The sequence below is a fragment of the Hipposideros armiger genome, unplaced genomic scaffold, assembly GCF_001890085.2.
Source record: "Hipposideros armiger isolate ML-2016 unplaced genomic scaffold, ASM189008v1 scaffold_1045, whole genome shotgun sequence".
Classification (NCBI taxonomy): Eukaryota; Metazoa; Chordata; class Mammalia; order Chiroptera; family Hipposideridae; genus Hipposideros; species Hipposideros armiger.
Genome location: NW_017732395.1, coordinates 181,596 through 198,971, shown reverse-complemented (window position 1 = coordinate 198,971; position 17,376 = coordinate 181,596). Strand labels below are relative to the sequence as shown.

At 43.2% G+C, this 17,376-nt stretch overlaps 1 protein-coding gene across 1 annotated transcript in view; it reads right to left on the bottom strand.

Moving 5' to 3' along the window:
• The window catches only part of BRD4 (bromodomain containing 4), an 82,149-nt gene that overhangs the window by 64,062 nt on the left and 711 nt on the right, over window positions 1-17,376 (bottom strand). The window lies entirely within an intron of this gene.

The following is a 17,376-nucleotide window of genomic DNA, read 5'->3' as shown; positions in this document are numbered from 1 at the left end:
CAGTGACACTGCCCTCTACAGCTAAGATGCTGAACAACAGCTCAACCTGGAGCTGGGCTGCTGTGAGTCGCCAGCGACGGTGTAGGCTGCAGCCCCTGCTGCAGTGGGTTGCAATGGGCTACCATGTGTAACCAGCAGCCAGCAGCTGCAGTGAGCGGCTGTCCAGAAGCCGGCGACTGATCTGCCTTGCCCAGGAAGAGCGCAATGATGGTGCCAACGTGGGAGAGTGAAGCCACATCCTCCACAACTAGACTGAAGAACTAAAGGACAGCAACTTGTCTGTTCCCCTTCCCCCAATTCCCCAGCGCTGTTCCCATCCCCTAATTCCCCAATTAAAAAAAATGCATCATGACCTTCCCGACGACCCAATAGAATCATTCAACAGTCAAGTGTAAATCACTGCACCTTTAATCGTGTAGGACTGAATCTACAGCATCTTCTGTGAAATCAGAGCACCTGAGGGTGGTAAGAGCAACCTTCTCTGCTGTACCTGTCTCTCGTTACTAACAGTAGAGCTACTTGGTTCCCAGTACAGGATCTTCACATCGAGTCAGGTGGGGTGCTTCTGTCACCTCATTTAACTGATAGGGAAACAGAGGCTCAGAGGTTAAACAGTCTGTCCCAGATCACTGCCTGTTTCCAGCTTCAATACCACCAGTCACAGTTCATCTGTTCACCTCCTTAGGTAGTACATTCCATTTTCAGCATGCTCTAATATCCAGTGCAAAACACACCAGAAGTATAGAGAACTTCAGCTAAGCACGAAATGCAACACAGTGACTAGCTCATTCCCTTCCCAAGAAGAGAGAATGCCAATGGTGGTTTAACAATAAAGACTAACTTTGAAGTTATGGCTGGTTTCATTAACCCATGAGGCACAGTCTGCAGAAGATCCTTGAATCCAATCTTCATCCTCCACCCTTGACCAAAAGCTGTTCACAGCAACAAGAACAGTGAGAAAGATGAGTTCTGAAATAGTTTTAGTTTCAGGTAGGCTGGAATGCCTGTGTGTGAAAAATGGGGAGGGAGAATGTGGATCAGAACCCTTACCCCAAGATCTCAACATTGTATTACCTAAAAAGATAAATTAAGACACTATTAGAATGAAAGTTTACAGAAAATAAGTCTCATGATACAAACTTAAAATTCAACCTCTTGACTCTTTAGGCCTCTTAAAATCCAGGCCTGCACAACACAGGGCCACCTTGTAACTAGTGCATCACATGACAAAAACCCTGAGAAAATAGAACTACTAATTATCCTGCAATTGCTGTTCAACGGGAAGATCAGAAGGGTGGGAAGGGATAAGAAGTAAAAGCCTAACTTCTGCTAGGTTTAAAGGCATTTGCGCCATAATCAGAAAGACAATAAAAAGCATTAGCAAGGATGTGGAGAAACTGGAACCCTCATACATTGGGGGCTGTTGGGGATGTAAAATGGGACAGTAACTTTGGAAAACACTCTTGCAGTTCCATGGAAGGTTAAGCATAGTTACCATATGACAAAGAAGTACCACCACTAGGTATATACCCAAGAGAAAGGAAAATATGTCTACACAAAAACTTGTATGTGATCACAACAGCATTATTCACAAAAGCCAAAAAAGTAGAAACTGAAATGTCCACAAACTGATGAATGTATAGTCCCACATATAAGCATATGACTGGATTTTCTGAACATTGGAGCTGCCCCCTTTTTGGGGAGCCAACTGTCTAGTGTGACAATCGTTTATCCAGAGGCTCTATGCTCTCCTTCCAAGGACAATGCGGGGTATTCAAGAAGCACCAGGAGGGAGAACAATGCCATTCAAGTTGTTGAGACGAAAGTCACAGAACACTGAGTGCAGGGAGAGGCAGGGCCTGCCAAGAATGGTGCGGAAGGCACCCCTCATCTCTGCTACATCTGCTCATGAGTTGGATAAGGGCCCTCCCACTTAAAGGGTTTCAAAAATTAAGCTGCTCTGGTCACATTTTGAGGCACTGCATAGAGAAATGATAAGTTACAGTGATTCTGTGAGCCTTTTCAGAGTCAGACTGGCTGAAATCAAGACATGAGTCAAGCTACTTGTTATGGAAAATGTATTAGTGGATTGGGTTGAGAAACCAGGGCTGTGGGATAACTGACAGGAAGATACTCTGGGAAACCAGGAAGGAGTGAGGTCCAACTCATTTTTAATCAGTCACTTATTTTCTTTTAGGCTGCCCTGAAAGACACCTGGCTGGATGCTGTGGCACCACTGTTTGAACTATCTCCTGAGCCCTCTGTCTACTTTTCATAGCTGCTGGATAAAACCCCACCAACTCCAAATCAGTTTCAGCATGCAAACAAGACATGACGGGCAGTTTGTAGCGCCTGCAGGGTTCTGTGTCCAAGTTCTAACTTGTATTAAAAAATAGGCAAGTGGCTATTTGCACACCCATGTTCACTGCAGCATTATTCACAATGGTCAAGAGGTGGACGCAATCTAAATGTCCATCAACAGATGAATGGATAGAGTGAAATACCACCTGTTACAGAATAAGTACAATGGAACTTATTCAACCTTAAGAAAGGAAACCCTTTTAAATGTAGCATAGATGAACCTGGAGGACATTATGCTAACTGAAAAAACCCAGTCACAAAAAGACAAATATTGCATGATTCCACTTATATAAGGTATCTAAAATAGTCAAACTCTTAGAAACAGCAAGTAGGATGTGGCTGTCAGTGGCTAGGGGAAGGGGTAAAAGGCAAGTTCAATGGATATAGTTTCAGTTTTGTAAGATGAGAAAGTTCTAGAGATCTGATGCAGAACAATGTGCATATAGTTAACACTGCTGTACATTTAAAAATGTTAAGATAGTAAAATTATATGTTATGTGTTTAACCAGAAAAAAAAAAAAAGGCAGGCTTCAGGGCAAATTCTTCAACTCTAAACAGAGATAATACCCTCACAGGGCTGGTGTAAGGGTCAAAAGAGATCCAACAGAAAGTTAAGTGCTCAAAAGCACTATTAGTCATAATATTATTAAAAGTGAATGTCATGGTTTAGCATTAACTATTAAAATATTCACATTTCAGAAGCCTGTAATCATGGAGTAAAACCAAATGGACCACAGGGTCTGGCCTGCCACCCACTAGCACGTGCTCTTCCGGCAGGCTTCATCTACCTCACTCAGTTGACTCACCCCAGGCGGACCCCACCACCGGCAACTTCTGGAACCACAGCTCAGCCTGCAGTCCTTGCTTCAACCTTCGTTCTCTTTCTCCACACACAAAGATAATGGATCAAATGAGCCAACCCTGTCCCCAAAGCTCTGCTCACGAAATGGGGGTGGGAGATATATGGAACAAATGCAATAAAAGATATCAGATAAAGCAAATTCCAAAAAGGGGTGGGGAATTTTCTAGGGCAGAGACTAGAGAACATGATACTTATCTAGCTAACTGGAATTCATTCCAGGATGGATAGTTTTAGAAGGAAAAGCCCTTCCCAATTAAGGCTAATTCTCCACCGGAGTTCTTACCCCACAGAGGCCCAGCTTTCTCAAACCTGGGACCTTGCAGGGACTCCTTTTCCAACCTCCTGTAAGAGGGGTAAAGGGGGCACTTTCCCAGCTCCATAAATCAGGATTCACTCCCTGACTTCTTACCTTAACTAGTTCCAGGCCCCTCCTCTTTTCTCTCCCCATAGCCCCAGGGAGACCTCTCCCATCATCCTGGCAGTGCTCAAAGCCCCCAAGTCTAGCTAGACCTGTCCTTGCGTCACAGAATTGTACATCCACCTGCCTACAGAGCAATGTTGACCAGGATGCCACACGAACCCCCACGGTACTAAAGTGAGCCCATCTTCTCTAACACCTGTCAAAGCAGGCATGACATGAGTTTTCCAGAAGTCTTCAAGCACTCACCTGCCACGTGGGGGTAGTAGTGGCCACCATGTGGGATAACCCAGAAACTGAACAGTTCTGTCAGTGCAGAAGTTCTACCAGACCACACTGCTTTAGAAACTGGGTGGGTCACTGTAAAATAAGTAAGATCCAAACTGGACTCTGAGAGATGGGGGAATTCTAGAACTAAAAGCAAACAACAAAAGGGCCGGCCAAGTGGCTCAGTTGGTTAAGAGCTTGCTCAAGAGCAAGCTCTAAGCAACAGGGTCACTGGTTTGATTCCTGGCCCGAGCTGAGCTGCCAACAGGTGGCAGGATGGCTCAGCTTAAAAAAAAAAAAAAAAAAAAAGAAAACGCACCTTTGTGTCATGGCCATGTGAGCCTGGATAGTTATATTACTGTAATACAGCATACCGTGATACTTAGTGAGTTAAAGATGAAAAACAAACAACAAAACAAAACAAAAAAACCCACCGAAGACATGGAATGGGATAGCGGACTATTAGAATCCAGGGGCTCAGAGTACCCAGGATGGGAGTCTGGGTTTTATCCTCTACCTAGTGGGAGTTTTAGAGTAGCGGGAGAATTATGCTGCAATCAATCTATTGTATTTAGATCATGTACTCCCCAATTAGCTTACTAGTCCAGTTTTGCATGGAGCTTGTCTAACAATTTCTGCCATTTTCTCTTGAATAGACTTTTCTCACAGCTACTCAGAGCCAAACTCTTATTCAATAAGATCATTTGTCATTTTATAAAGTCAAAGAAAAGTTTTAAAAGTAAAATGAAAATCTGTTCCTTTAGGGCATGCTTGTTAAATTAATTACCACCTTTCTGGCACTGGGTCTCTGCCCACCACTGGAGAGACGTTACCTGCCTCACTCTCCCCCAGTCATGTTTTAATTGTATGTGGCACACAGACATGGGAAACACCTTTAACTCACTACTGAATCCTCACCACACGCAGAATATCACACAGTGCCTGGCTGCCTAGTAAGTCCTGCACACACACTCGTGGAATCACTCAATTTAGCATGTTTACTTCATGCAGGAAATTCCTTTTAAATAAGAATCCCTAAGTAGGAAATATGCACCCATGAACTGAACTCAATTCTACCCCACAATAAGCAGCATTCCAAGACTGAGGCTTACCATTATCCGAAGAGAACATCTACTTCACACTCCTGATTTAACAAGACTGGGGTGCCTGGACTAAAGATGACACTTACTTCAGCTTCTTGACTCCTCCAAACTCCTTATTCGGTGGTCACAGACTTTCACTGGGTCACCAAAACAATGGAGATGAAACCAAATCAAGGCATCTTGGTGCTCTAGTGGAAACCCTTTCAAGGTGAGGCTTAATTCCATTCATGATGCATTTAATGAAAAGGAGATCTGCCCAGCCAGAGTATTGGCCCACCCCAATCATTCCCCACCCTGCCCTGGTGTCTCCCAGGGACAGGTGCTTGCTTGCAAAACTGTCCAGGTCTCCTTCCAGGCCTCAGCTATCCTCACAGATGGAACCAGCCTAAACGCCAGATCCTTTCCTAAAGAAGGTCTCTCCTTCCTTCTTAGACTGTTTGGCCTGACCTCTCAGAGAGCAACTGTGAGGTCTACCTTGTTCTCATTATGTATCACTGCAAACATCTGCCCATGGCAATTCCCTCCACCCAGAGCGTGCAGAATAGAAGTTAAGACTGTGTGGCTCTGGAGCCAGGCGCTGCCACATACCAGCTCTGTGCCCTTGCAACCCTAACTCTGCCCAAAGGACTGAGCAGTCAGCTTATCCGCAAAACAGAAATGACACTGAGGACTTAAGGATTACATAGGGCCTTAGAAATCTAGCACCTGGTGCGCAGTAATCGCTCAAATATTCACTAACACGGAATGATCATAAATGTATGCTCAAGCTCCCAGTCTGGGGAGAACACAGTAAGGAGAAATGACCCACATTGCAGCTCCATACATTAAGGCTGCCACAAACAGCAAGATGACCCACGTTAGACTTCACTGTTTCAGAACAGGCAAGCAGTAAATAACAGAAAAAAGGTGCATTCAGAAAAAGTAGTTCTACCCTTTACTGGGAAGTCTATTCACAGACAACTTTTGCTAAAAGGCTTGAACCTTTTCACAAAGAGTCAATGATCAATGATAAGCACGGTCTCAAGGTAAACAATAGGAATGTGGAGTTCTGGAAGGCAAGTGGAAAATGCCACAGTCTGGGGAGGGTACCCAGCTCTCACAAGTGCAAGGAAAGGATGCTCACATGGGTTCCCAGAGCAAACAGGCCCAGAGATACCCTGAGAAATGACACTGAGGCTAGGCAAGCTAACTGCAGGATGCCTGTGCCTCAACTCAAAATGAGAGCTCCAACACTGGTAATTCACAACTACATTCCTGGAATTACAAAGAGATGTGAGTTATCATCTCAAAATAGATGAACATGAAGGTAGTGTTATTTCCAGACAGCTCATCTGTCAGCTCGATTGTTTCCTAGTGTCAAAAGGAAAACAAATGAAGACATATACACACAACTTTACTACTTGGCAACTTTTTATAAGTGAAAGCATTTCAAAGTCAAGTAATTTTTAATGATTATAAAAGAAAACAACTTGTACACGGATGGTACCACCTTTAAAAAAACTCTTTTATGTATGCTATCTTGTTTGTTTCTCTTAATTACAGAAGGGGAAACTGCTTAAGAAACAAAAATCATGCCTGTATAAGACTGTAATTCAACTGATTAATGGGATTAATCAAAGCCAAAACCAACAGTAAATGAATGGGGAAAATATCCACTAACACATACAAGTGTAAGTTTAATCTTCACACTTTAGAGATTAGGGAGGAGCAAAGGAGTTTTTAACATGCACTATTCTTAGAAGTCATAGTTTTTTTCCATCCTTTGACCACTCTGCCCCAATTACAGAAGTATGAATTATTCAAATTTATGGTATTGTATTTCTTATTCCTTCTACCAGAGGGATTTGGGGAGTGAGAATATAGTGGCACTGTGCACACCACCTGGTATAGCGTGTTCATATTCCTAAACATAAGTATATTATGCTAAAGAATAGTACTTGTCCACCCCACAAGTTCTGTCTCCCTCAGCCTGCAGGTTCAAGAGTGTGTGTGAACAAATGTCCCATGGCAGAGAGCAGGCGTTAGCCACACAAGGAATTGTAGCCATAATCATTCTATGTCTTACCCACATCCACCACCACCAAGTGATCAGGCTAGCTAGTGGCCCATTGGGTTACCTTCTGCAGCAAAGGCTCCAGACTGACACCAAATTGTACAGACAGTTTTAGGAACAGCAGCAACTTCAGTGAAGGGCCCCAGAACACAAATCTTCCTTCATCTGCAAACAATGCAATAGGTCTATTCTGGCACATTCCTTACGCCCAGTAAAGAGAAAATGCGATAAAGAGGGGTACGCAGAGGCCCTGGGCAGGTTTGCACCACTGCTGACACACAGGTTACTTGAGGGTTCTATAAAAAAAACCTCTGGAGGATTTTTACAAAATGGGTGCCCCACATCGTTTGTGTATTATAAATTTGTAAACATCTGAAAAAGCAGGATGCATGCAAAAAGAAAAGTCTTCAAAACCATCAAGAGCCTTTTAATTAACATAATAAGAAATTTCTCTTTCTTAAAGTAAAATCCAAGAATATCATTTTAGTACATGCTCCTTGGATGGGCTTTAGGGTTCCAAAAACTGCCCCAATTGTTTAAAGATCGTGAATACGCATTTTTCTGGAGAAAGAATCCACAGCATCCATTACATCCTCAAAGGGACCCCAGACGTCTCCTCAAGTTAAGAACCGATACTCTAGTGAAAAGCAGGGCTAGTCTCATCCCTGGTGACTGGATCCTCAACTATTCTGAGCCCCTTAAAGGACTGAATAAATCCAACAGTGAGAACTATAGGAAAATTATTACTATAGCAGCGCTTAACACTTGTTTTTGATTATGGAAATCTGAGTAGGCTTTCTGTAATACTAGAGGAATGCCAAGCAGCAGACTTTACAAGAACTTAAGTACAGAAACAGCTTAGCAAATGGCAAAATGACGATGATAGTTTTTGCAGGCATAGATGAAAGATGAATCCAGTCTACCGAAATGTTCTCCATTATAATTTTTCATGCAAACGTTTAGTGAAATTTATGCTTCCTCATTGATCTAAGCCCACCTCACCTGTGTTTTTTCCTAGGGCTGTTTTTCTGACCAAAAGGGGCCCTGCCCTATCACTGGTGGCCAGAGTCCTCTCGCCTACCCAAGAGACTTTTGAGGCTTGGCTTGACTCATCCCAGAGCTCCCACAGCAGCTCTCTGTACCTGGGACCTGGGAAGATAAACGTGTCTTTCATTTATTCCTCTACTACAGGATTAGGAATACACACATCCTTAACCATCTTCATTTTACCCTTTTCTTGAGCACTCATTTTAAGCTTTGAACTAATTCTGGTTTATGACCTTAGTATGGAATATTCACTTCCCTTTCAGCCATCCAAAATTTCTAGCTTCAAGTTAGGGGGTACACTCTACTTCTAGTGTAAAAGACAGATGGTTCAACAAAAGTATCCCATATAGCATGACTCACAATAACGACCAAGATGTTGCTGGGTGGGGCTACTACTTGGGGTGAGCAAGTGGAGGGCAGAGATGGGCTACAGGTGCCAAGTTTGAGGTATTCCTGTCCTGCACATGGTCAGGGATGGGCAATGATCCAAGCCAGAACCTCCTGCCATGAGAGAGCTGCTGGGGAAGGCACGCTCTTGACCTCAAAGTCAGGATATCAGAGATAGAGAACAAGCTCTAATGTCCCTGTTGGAGCCCCATTCCGACTTCTTGTCACATCAGTCAACAAATTCCCTCTTGTAACTAATTTTATGTTTGCCTTACACACACACATAGCACTCTATATATTTCTTGTTTTGCCTGTTGCAACCTTTACCACTACATGCTTTCTCAACTTCCCCACCCCATTCCCACTCCATATTGAGCTTCTAGCAAGCAAGCGGCGGGTACAAGGAAGAAAAGAAGCTCAAGATCAATGCAGTTCAGGGCCGGCCGAGTGGCGCGATGGTTAAGAACTGGCTTGGGACGCCAAAGGGACCCGGTTCGGATCCCATATATGAGGGCCAGTGACACTGCCCTCTACAGCTAAGATGCTGAACAACAGCTCAACTTGGAGCTGGGCTGCTGTGAGTCGCCGGCTACTGCAGGTGTAGGCTGCAGCCCCTGCTGCAGTGGGTTGCCATGGGCTACCGTATGTAGCCAGCAGCCAGCATGAGCGGCCATCAGCCGCAGTGAGCGGCCGTCCAGAAGCCGGCAACTGATGTGCCTCGCCTGGGAAGAGCGCAATGATGGTGCCAACTTGGGCCAGTGAAGCCATGTCCTCCACAACTAGACTGAAGAACAAAAACGACAGCAACTTGTCTGTTCCCCTTCCCCAATTCCCCAGCACTGTTCCCATCCCTCCAATTCCCCAATAAAAAGCTTAAAAAAAAAAAATCAATGCAGTTCACCTGCTACTAGAAAGCATACCCAGGAAGTCACCCTTGGGGAAGTGATGAAGAGATAGATTGTAAAACAGCCAAAGGGGGTTGGGGGTGGAGGGAATCAAGGTACCCACAGTTACCACTGAGTTGTATCTATTATAAAACAATGTTATTTCACACTGCTCTGACATGACCACAATTAAGAAACACATTTTATCATATACACATCATATAAAATCAAAGTTCTTATGAAATACCCCTGAATGGGTGACAACCTTGGATGCTTACATTTTTTCCTTACAAAATTATCCCAACCTATTAAATTCATTTCATTACCCATAGTTTGAAATACAGATAATAAAAAAATAATTATTTCCACTTAAAATCTAGATTCTGGTCAAAGTTTTTGAAGCACAAAAATATTATCCCATTTTGCATATGAGAAACTGGGGTTTGGGAGGGTATGGATCCAGTCTAAGGCAGGTACAGTTTGCCCCTACAACTCCTCCCCCCCTTCTTTTCTGCCCCTCCCCCTGCTAGGTTCCATGCTCCATGCAGTTCTTCTGTTTCAACATTCCCATGAAATACATTTCCTCAAACACAGTGGAAAGTGTTTCAAGTATAAAAGCCCCAAATTTATCAAACTTTGTTCCCTTTCTTTTACACAAAACAAAACCTCAAAGGCCAATTTGCCCACAGGCATGTATGTGTCACTGCCTGGGGTAGGACAACTGGGGACATTTTGCCACACATAAGGACACAGGAATTACTAATTCTTGTTTCGGGAAATTGCACAATTCCAAGCTCAACACCTCTCCCCTGGCACTGCTTCCATAGTCTCTGGACAGAATAGCATCTAGGAACAAATAATGAGTTTCAGCTTTAAGTGGACACCAAGACCAGGAAGGTGACAACATGCAAAGTGAAGCCAGGACAGCAGGGTAGAGCAAAGCAAGCACCACCCCACCAACCACCAAAATACAACAGAAACCAGAGGCTCCCTCTCCCTCCACCAATCGGAATGCAATAAAGATGTGAGCTACCCCCCACCCATGCTTAAGCATACAAAACTCATTTTACAAATTAGGAAACTGAGGTTTAGGAAGACTATGGAACTTGCCTGAGATCAAGGCCAGAAGGGGGCTGGGCTGGGACTGAACCCTGACAGTGGACTCCACAGATCTCCCTGTCCGATACACAGTTCCACCCAAGCCCAAAGTCCTGCAATTTCCTACATTGGGCAGGACAGGACAACACTTGTCAAGGAAAAAAAAAAAATCACAGAATAGCCTACATCTAGGGTGAACCAAAAGTTTTTACTTGTATGTCACAGATCAAAAATGGCACATTTAGGGCCAGCCGAGTGGCGCGATGGTTAAGAACTGGCTTGGGATGCCAGAGGGCCCCAGTTTGGATCCCACATATGGGGGCCAGTGACACTGCCCTCCACAGCTAAGATGCTGAACAACAGCTCAACCTGGAGCTGGGCTGCTGGGAGTTGCCAGCGATGGCATAGGCTGCAGCCCCTGTGGCAGTGGGTTGCCATGGGCTACCGTATGTAGCCAGCAGCCGCAGTGAGCGGCCGTCCAGAAGCCGGCGACTGATCTGCCTCGCCTGGGAAGAGCGCAATGATGCTGCCAACTTGGGCCAGTGAAGCAACGTCCTCCACAACTAGACTGAAGAACAAAACAACAGCAACTTGTCTGTTCCCTTTACCCCAATCCCCCAGGCACTGTTCCCATCCCCCCAATAAAAATCTTAAAAAGAAAAAAAGGCACATTCATTCAAGTACTCTTTTTTTTTTTAAATAGCTGAGCCATCCTGCTGCCTTTCGGCAGCTCAGTTCGGGCTGGGCATTGAACCGTTGTTGCTCAGAGATTGCACTCTTGAGCGAGCTCTTAACCAACTGAGCTACTCGGCCAGCCCCATTCAAGTACTCTTAATTAGCGGTTAAATGCTCAGATCTGATCAATCTCTTAAAGATGTTCTCCAATTGTGTTTAACACAAAATGCATTCCACATGGAACTGGATCCGAATGGCTCCTAGTAATGGCGACTGGCATGGACTGGTTCTTCTGGTCAACAGGCCCATGATCCATCAGCCTCCCAGCCAGAACTTCACTTCCCTGGCCCATCCAGCTGCCTTGCCTCCCTCCCAGGGAGGCCCTGATTTGTGACACAAACCTTCCAGAAGATCAGGATCCTTTAACCAAGCCCAGATGTCAACAAAATTCAAATGAGGGCCAAAGGTGGTAGGGAAGGTCCGGAGGGATGCTGTGCTTGTGCATTGTTGGAAAAACCTCAGTCCATATCAGCAACTTCCGCCACCCTGGCCATTGTCTTTGTTCATATAACCAGATTTTAATGAAATGGACAAATTACAGTTTAGGCCTGAGTACATTCTAGGCCAGGGGTTGGCAAACTGTGGCTCGTGAGCTACATGCGGCTCGTTGGGTATGTTTCATCTCAAAAGTTTGCTGACCCCTGGAAGAGCCAATCCTGTCCCTCACAACAATTTAAAAATTATTCGAGAGCCATAAATTTATTTTTACATAATCACCATTATGTGATAATACCCTTTAAAAATTTTATAAATGAAACTATGAGAGTTTTATTTTCATTTTCAATTTTACTTCAGAGCCACAGTTCGCGAGCCGCAGTTTGCTGACCCCTGGCGGCTCTTCCGTGTCAAAAGTTTGCCCATCCCTGCTCTGGGCTACCTTCCCCTGCTGAAAATCATTTCCCCAAACTCTGCAGCCAAAATCCCAGAGTAGAAGGCCCCAGAGCTGCCTGCATTTCCACCAATCCCATTATCACCACTTTTAATCTATCAGATAAAAAGAAATCTCACTTAAAAACAACCCCAACCCCACTTTAAATCAACTCATCCATTGGTTTCCACTCTCAGCTCACTTAGAGGAGGAAGCACATTAGAGGGATCTGGAAGGCACCTGGCCCATCTTGGTGTCATCTGGTGCACTTTCCTAACCCTAGTCTCACTTCAATTCTTTGCCACAGTCAATGACAGCAAATAGCTAACCTTGAGAGGTCACTGCCTTTTATTCTCAGCTGAAAGATTCATAAGTGACAGACTGAAGGTCACAGAGAGGGCAGCAGGGCCAGGATTCAAACTGGGGTCTAACTGTGCTGCACTGGTGGTATCAGTCTGGAGCAGGTCAGCAGAAATGAGACAGGATTGGACAAGAGGCTGCTCAAACCCTCCGCATAGCATTCAGATAACACTGGGCTCCTATCATAGAGTGAGGAATTCAGGAAACAAAGTCCAACTCTGGGCAGGAGAGAGTAGAAAGGTCAAAGGACAAACAAGGTATTGAGACATTTCTGCTTCTCAGAGCCCTCAGAAAACTCAAGATGACATTTTGTTTTTATACAACTGCTATTTGTGGGGGGAAATGTTAAAAACCTCACCCTCATAAACAAGACACTGTCAGGCTGTGTTTAGAGAAATGGAAATTCATGGATCTTTTCTAGAAAATGAATTTGTATCTAGTTTTCAAAAATGCACACCCTTTGATCTAGCAAATTCCCTCTCTAGACCTGGAAAAAAGAGAAAACTTTAAAATCATGCCCCAAAATAACATAAATTATGGTACATTCATATGATAAAATATTAAACAACTATTTAAAATAGAGCATTTTGGAAATGTCCACAATGTAATTTTTGAAAACTTAAAATTACAACCCAATTTTGTTACTCATATGTAGAAAAACTCTAGACTAAAATTGCATGAGGTATTTTTTTAACATTTAACATCGTTTTAACATTCTGTTTTCCAAATTCTTTAAAATGACCACGCATTAACTATGTATAGTGCCAGGTAGATAGTCACTATGCTGTACACCTGAAACTAATATAAAATAATATTGAATGTCAACTTAATTTAAAAATACAGACAAAAAGAAAAAAATATAACCATTATACTACTTTTGTTTAAAGAAAAAACCCTTAAAATCTCATTTTCCAATGATGTGAACCAATCAGTGTTAGTCCCCTTCAGGGTTTGGTCAAGAATGGGACAGATGGCTGCTTTGCCCTAACTTTGACACTGGACTTACTCTTCATATATTTCTTTAGAATTAAATACATCCCATGATTTACACTGGGACATGTGGGTGCAGTTTAATCAAGTTTAATCACTTGTAGCCTGTTTAGATTGGAAAAAAAAAAGTGTTTTTAAAATCACTTTTTATAATAGTAGTACAAGTTTGGGGTGAATCTTCTAGACCTTCTTCTGTGCCTTATTAGCATTCCAAACTGTTTTCTAACAATGCAAAATTAAAAACACACACACAAAAAAACCCAAATGGGGATCACATCATGCAGTCTTTACTACATGTCAACATGCTGACATTCTTGCACTTTCATTTCCTCATTCTTTTAAATGGCTACACCATATGCCATTACGCTTTTCTTTTAAATCCTCTATGCAAGCCTGAGAAAATCAATGCAGTTAATTAAAGTCATTGCCTAGCCTCAAAAAGTCAGTTACCTCAACCCAGTAATTCCACTCCTAGGCACCTACCCAAATACATAAAATCTACACAAAAACTTGTGTGAAAACGCTCACCACAGCATCATTCAAGAATAGCCAAAAAGGGGAAACAACCCAAATATCCACCAACTGAATGATGAATGGATAAAATGTGGCATATCCATATAATGGAATACCATTCAGTCATAAAAGGAATGAAGTACTGATTCATGGTACAGCACAAACCCTGAAAACACACTGAAAGTCGGAAACGAAAGGTTATATGTTGTATGATTCCTGAAAATATCCAGAATAGGCAAATTTAGAGACAAAGTAGATTAGTGGTTGCCAGGGGTTGTGGAGATGGTGAGTGATTGTCAATGGATAGGGGTTTCTTTTTGAGACGAAAATGTTGTAATATTAGTTGTGGTGATGGTTCCACAACTGTGAATATACTAAAACCCACTAAATTGTACACTTTAAATTGGTGAATTGTATCATGTGTAAACTATATCTCAATAAAGCTGTTATAAAAAACTGAAAACAAAAAGATGTTCGATAGGGTTTTATGACAGTGTAATGCTCAAATCATACATAACTTATATTCAATAAAATTTGGGGGATGAATACATTAATAAAGAATATACGTACCAAATAAAAGACATTGTGCAAGTATCTTTTTGTCTTTTCGTGTACATAGTAAGAGCTCAGGAACTAAATTGTTGAGATGGATTGGCGAATCACATACACATAAAGTCAGAATATTAAAAAGTGCTCCGTGTTTAAAAAACAAAAAATCAAGTTTTTTACTGACAATATGAGATTCATGTTGAGAAATGCTACCCATACATTTATTATTAAGTATTTCATCTCCCTCTTAAAATACTTTCCCCAGGTCTGGGTTGAACCACAGCCCAAACCTACTCACCACATTTCAAACTGCTAAGTGGGAAGTGTACAGTAGACAGTGCGCAGAAACAATTGCATGCCATGCTGCTTGGACTATTAATAAGTCACTAATTTCTAGGGACCTTAATGTTATCTTAAAATTCACATTGTAAGGCACCACCTGACCAATTACATCCACTGTTAACAAACATTTTATTAAGAAGAATTATTTGCATTTGGTATTATGAACACACCAAATTCTTGCTCAATTATTTCTCCAGTTTATTCAAAGAATATTTCTGGTGCTCTTCTAGGTGCTGACAACACAATAGAGAATAAAAATAGGCAAAACCAATCAAACAAAACCCTGCCCTCATGGAACTTACACTCTAGTAAAAGGAATTTCTATTTTTTACTAATTCATGTCTTATGAATTAAACGTCAGGATCAACAAAGAATCCCCACAATCCTCACCTTGAGAATGTCTTTTCTAAACACCAAAAATCACAGATTTATAAAACACTAGTAGCAGTTCACAATGACAAGCTTTTCTTTCCTTCCTATAGATTTGCCAAGAACATAAAGACAAACATGATCTACAAGTTTATTCAAAATAAAAAATCCAAAACACTTTACATACAATTCTGACACACAATAACAGTGGGTTGTCAAAAGATTTAACATTCCAGTCTGAGGCACCAAATAGTTTTTGCTTTAAATTAAAAACAAAAACAAAAAAACTTCGATCTCCCTCTAGAATTTGTACATCTCAAAGCATTCAATAACCTGAATTGTGTAACACGAAAATACTGCATCGCCTACCTCCAAAAGCAAAAGTGCAATTTAGTACAAAGATCACAACAACTGGCTCAAAAAGATAACTTTTGGAAACAAAGTCTAAATTCCTTTAAACAATTCAATAATTTAGTGGAAATTTTACTGCAATTTTTACAAAGTGGCCAATGGCTCTCCTGCAATTCTTAGGTAATTTTTTTCCCTTCCTTATTACCATTCAAGCTAGGGAAGCTAGCTATATCGGCACCCCCCCCCCCCCCAGCAGTCAACTTACCCTTTAAAATGCAGCCACTTTCATCTGTAGGCAAAATTCCTTATTTTCAGAAATTTGTCTGGGGCTGAATTCTAGCAAGATAAACAAGTGGGCTCATCTCCATACAGGTGAGACCAACTAAAACCATCTTTTAAGAGACTTAGTGTATACTCCACAGTCTGAGCCTTAGATACTGTTTCCTATCATCATTAATGGGTATGGTGGATAAGGGATACATTTTGTTTGAGATCAGGCTTTTGCTCCTCGATTTGATCAACGGAAACCATCTGAGAGGTTTATCTTCCCCAAGTTGAAACTTTTGGGGAGGGATTGGTTATCTACAATGCACTGCCGGAAAGATAATCCCCAACCAAATTAAACCAAAAGGAATGTTTTATTAAATTGCTGACAAGGTCATGAAACAGACTGTGCCATCCCAAACCTTCCTGAATTGAAAACACATTCATAAATCCTGTAGAGTATCGCTTTCTTTACAATTTCCAAGGACTACAAATTCCAAGGACTAACAATTTAAGCAACTTGACAGCCTCATTCATGAAAATCTCCCAACCATTATTACAGCACCGAAGAACCACTGACTTAGAGGTACACTGTAATTTGGTTTTTGTAAACAGGGACAGCGAAAGCTCTCTCCAAGGTAAGCAAAGACACAATTGTCGTGAGGCAGCCTCCGTGAAGTCACTTCTTGCATCCAACACACGTAAAAACGAACCCAAAGACCAAAACCATAAACCCCCACCAGGCTGCACGTAACATTAAACGAGTAAACAAGTAAATAAAAATAACACTTCAAAAAATAACGCGTCGTCTTGAGTAAAAGGGAAATCAGCCACCCTAGCAAAGACACATGACTCATCCACCGGCCTGAACACGAGTATTTACACTGTCCAGTACACCAAAGTGGGATTTCCCATCTTCATCCAAGGCCGGGCCTTGGGGGCGTCTCAGTCGGGTGAAGTTGTGCTATTTCCGTTTTGGTTTTTTTTTGGGGGGGAGTCATTTTATTTCGCTGCATCACTACTTCCCCACATCCCCACCCAAAAACACCACCCCGCACAACACCGCAAATAGACCAGGCCGTGGCAAGGACATCAAGCTAGCACCCACCGAGCAAAACAAAGCACCCAGCGAGGGGCTGCCAAGCTGGAAGTAGGTGGGTAGAGAGAGTCAGGCTCGCTCCCCCCAGGGGCCTGTCTCCGGGCAGGCGTTCAGCGGCAACCTCCTCCTGGGGACAAGCCGCGTTCTCCGCAGAGCTCCGGGGACGCCCGGGAAGGTGAGGAAATGGGGGCGGAGGCGCCCTGCTCCGGCTCGGGCAGGACCCAGGCGCCAGGGTCGGGGGAGAGCGCGCCGGACCCAGCCCACGTGAGCGGACCGGCTGAGGCCGAAACCGCCCCGGGGACAGCGGCGCCACGGCCACCACGCCAGGCCTGGACTTACCCAGGCCGGGCGCGCCGCGGGCCCCGCAGCGGCCGCTTCCTCCTCCTCCTCCTCACTTGACAAAATGGCGGCGGCAGGAAGTGCCGGGCGCCTCGGCCCGCCCCCTGCCCGCCCCCG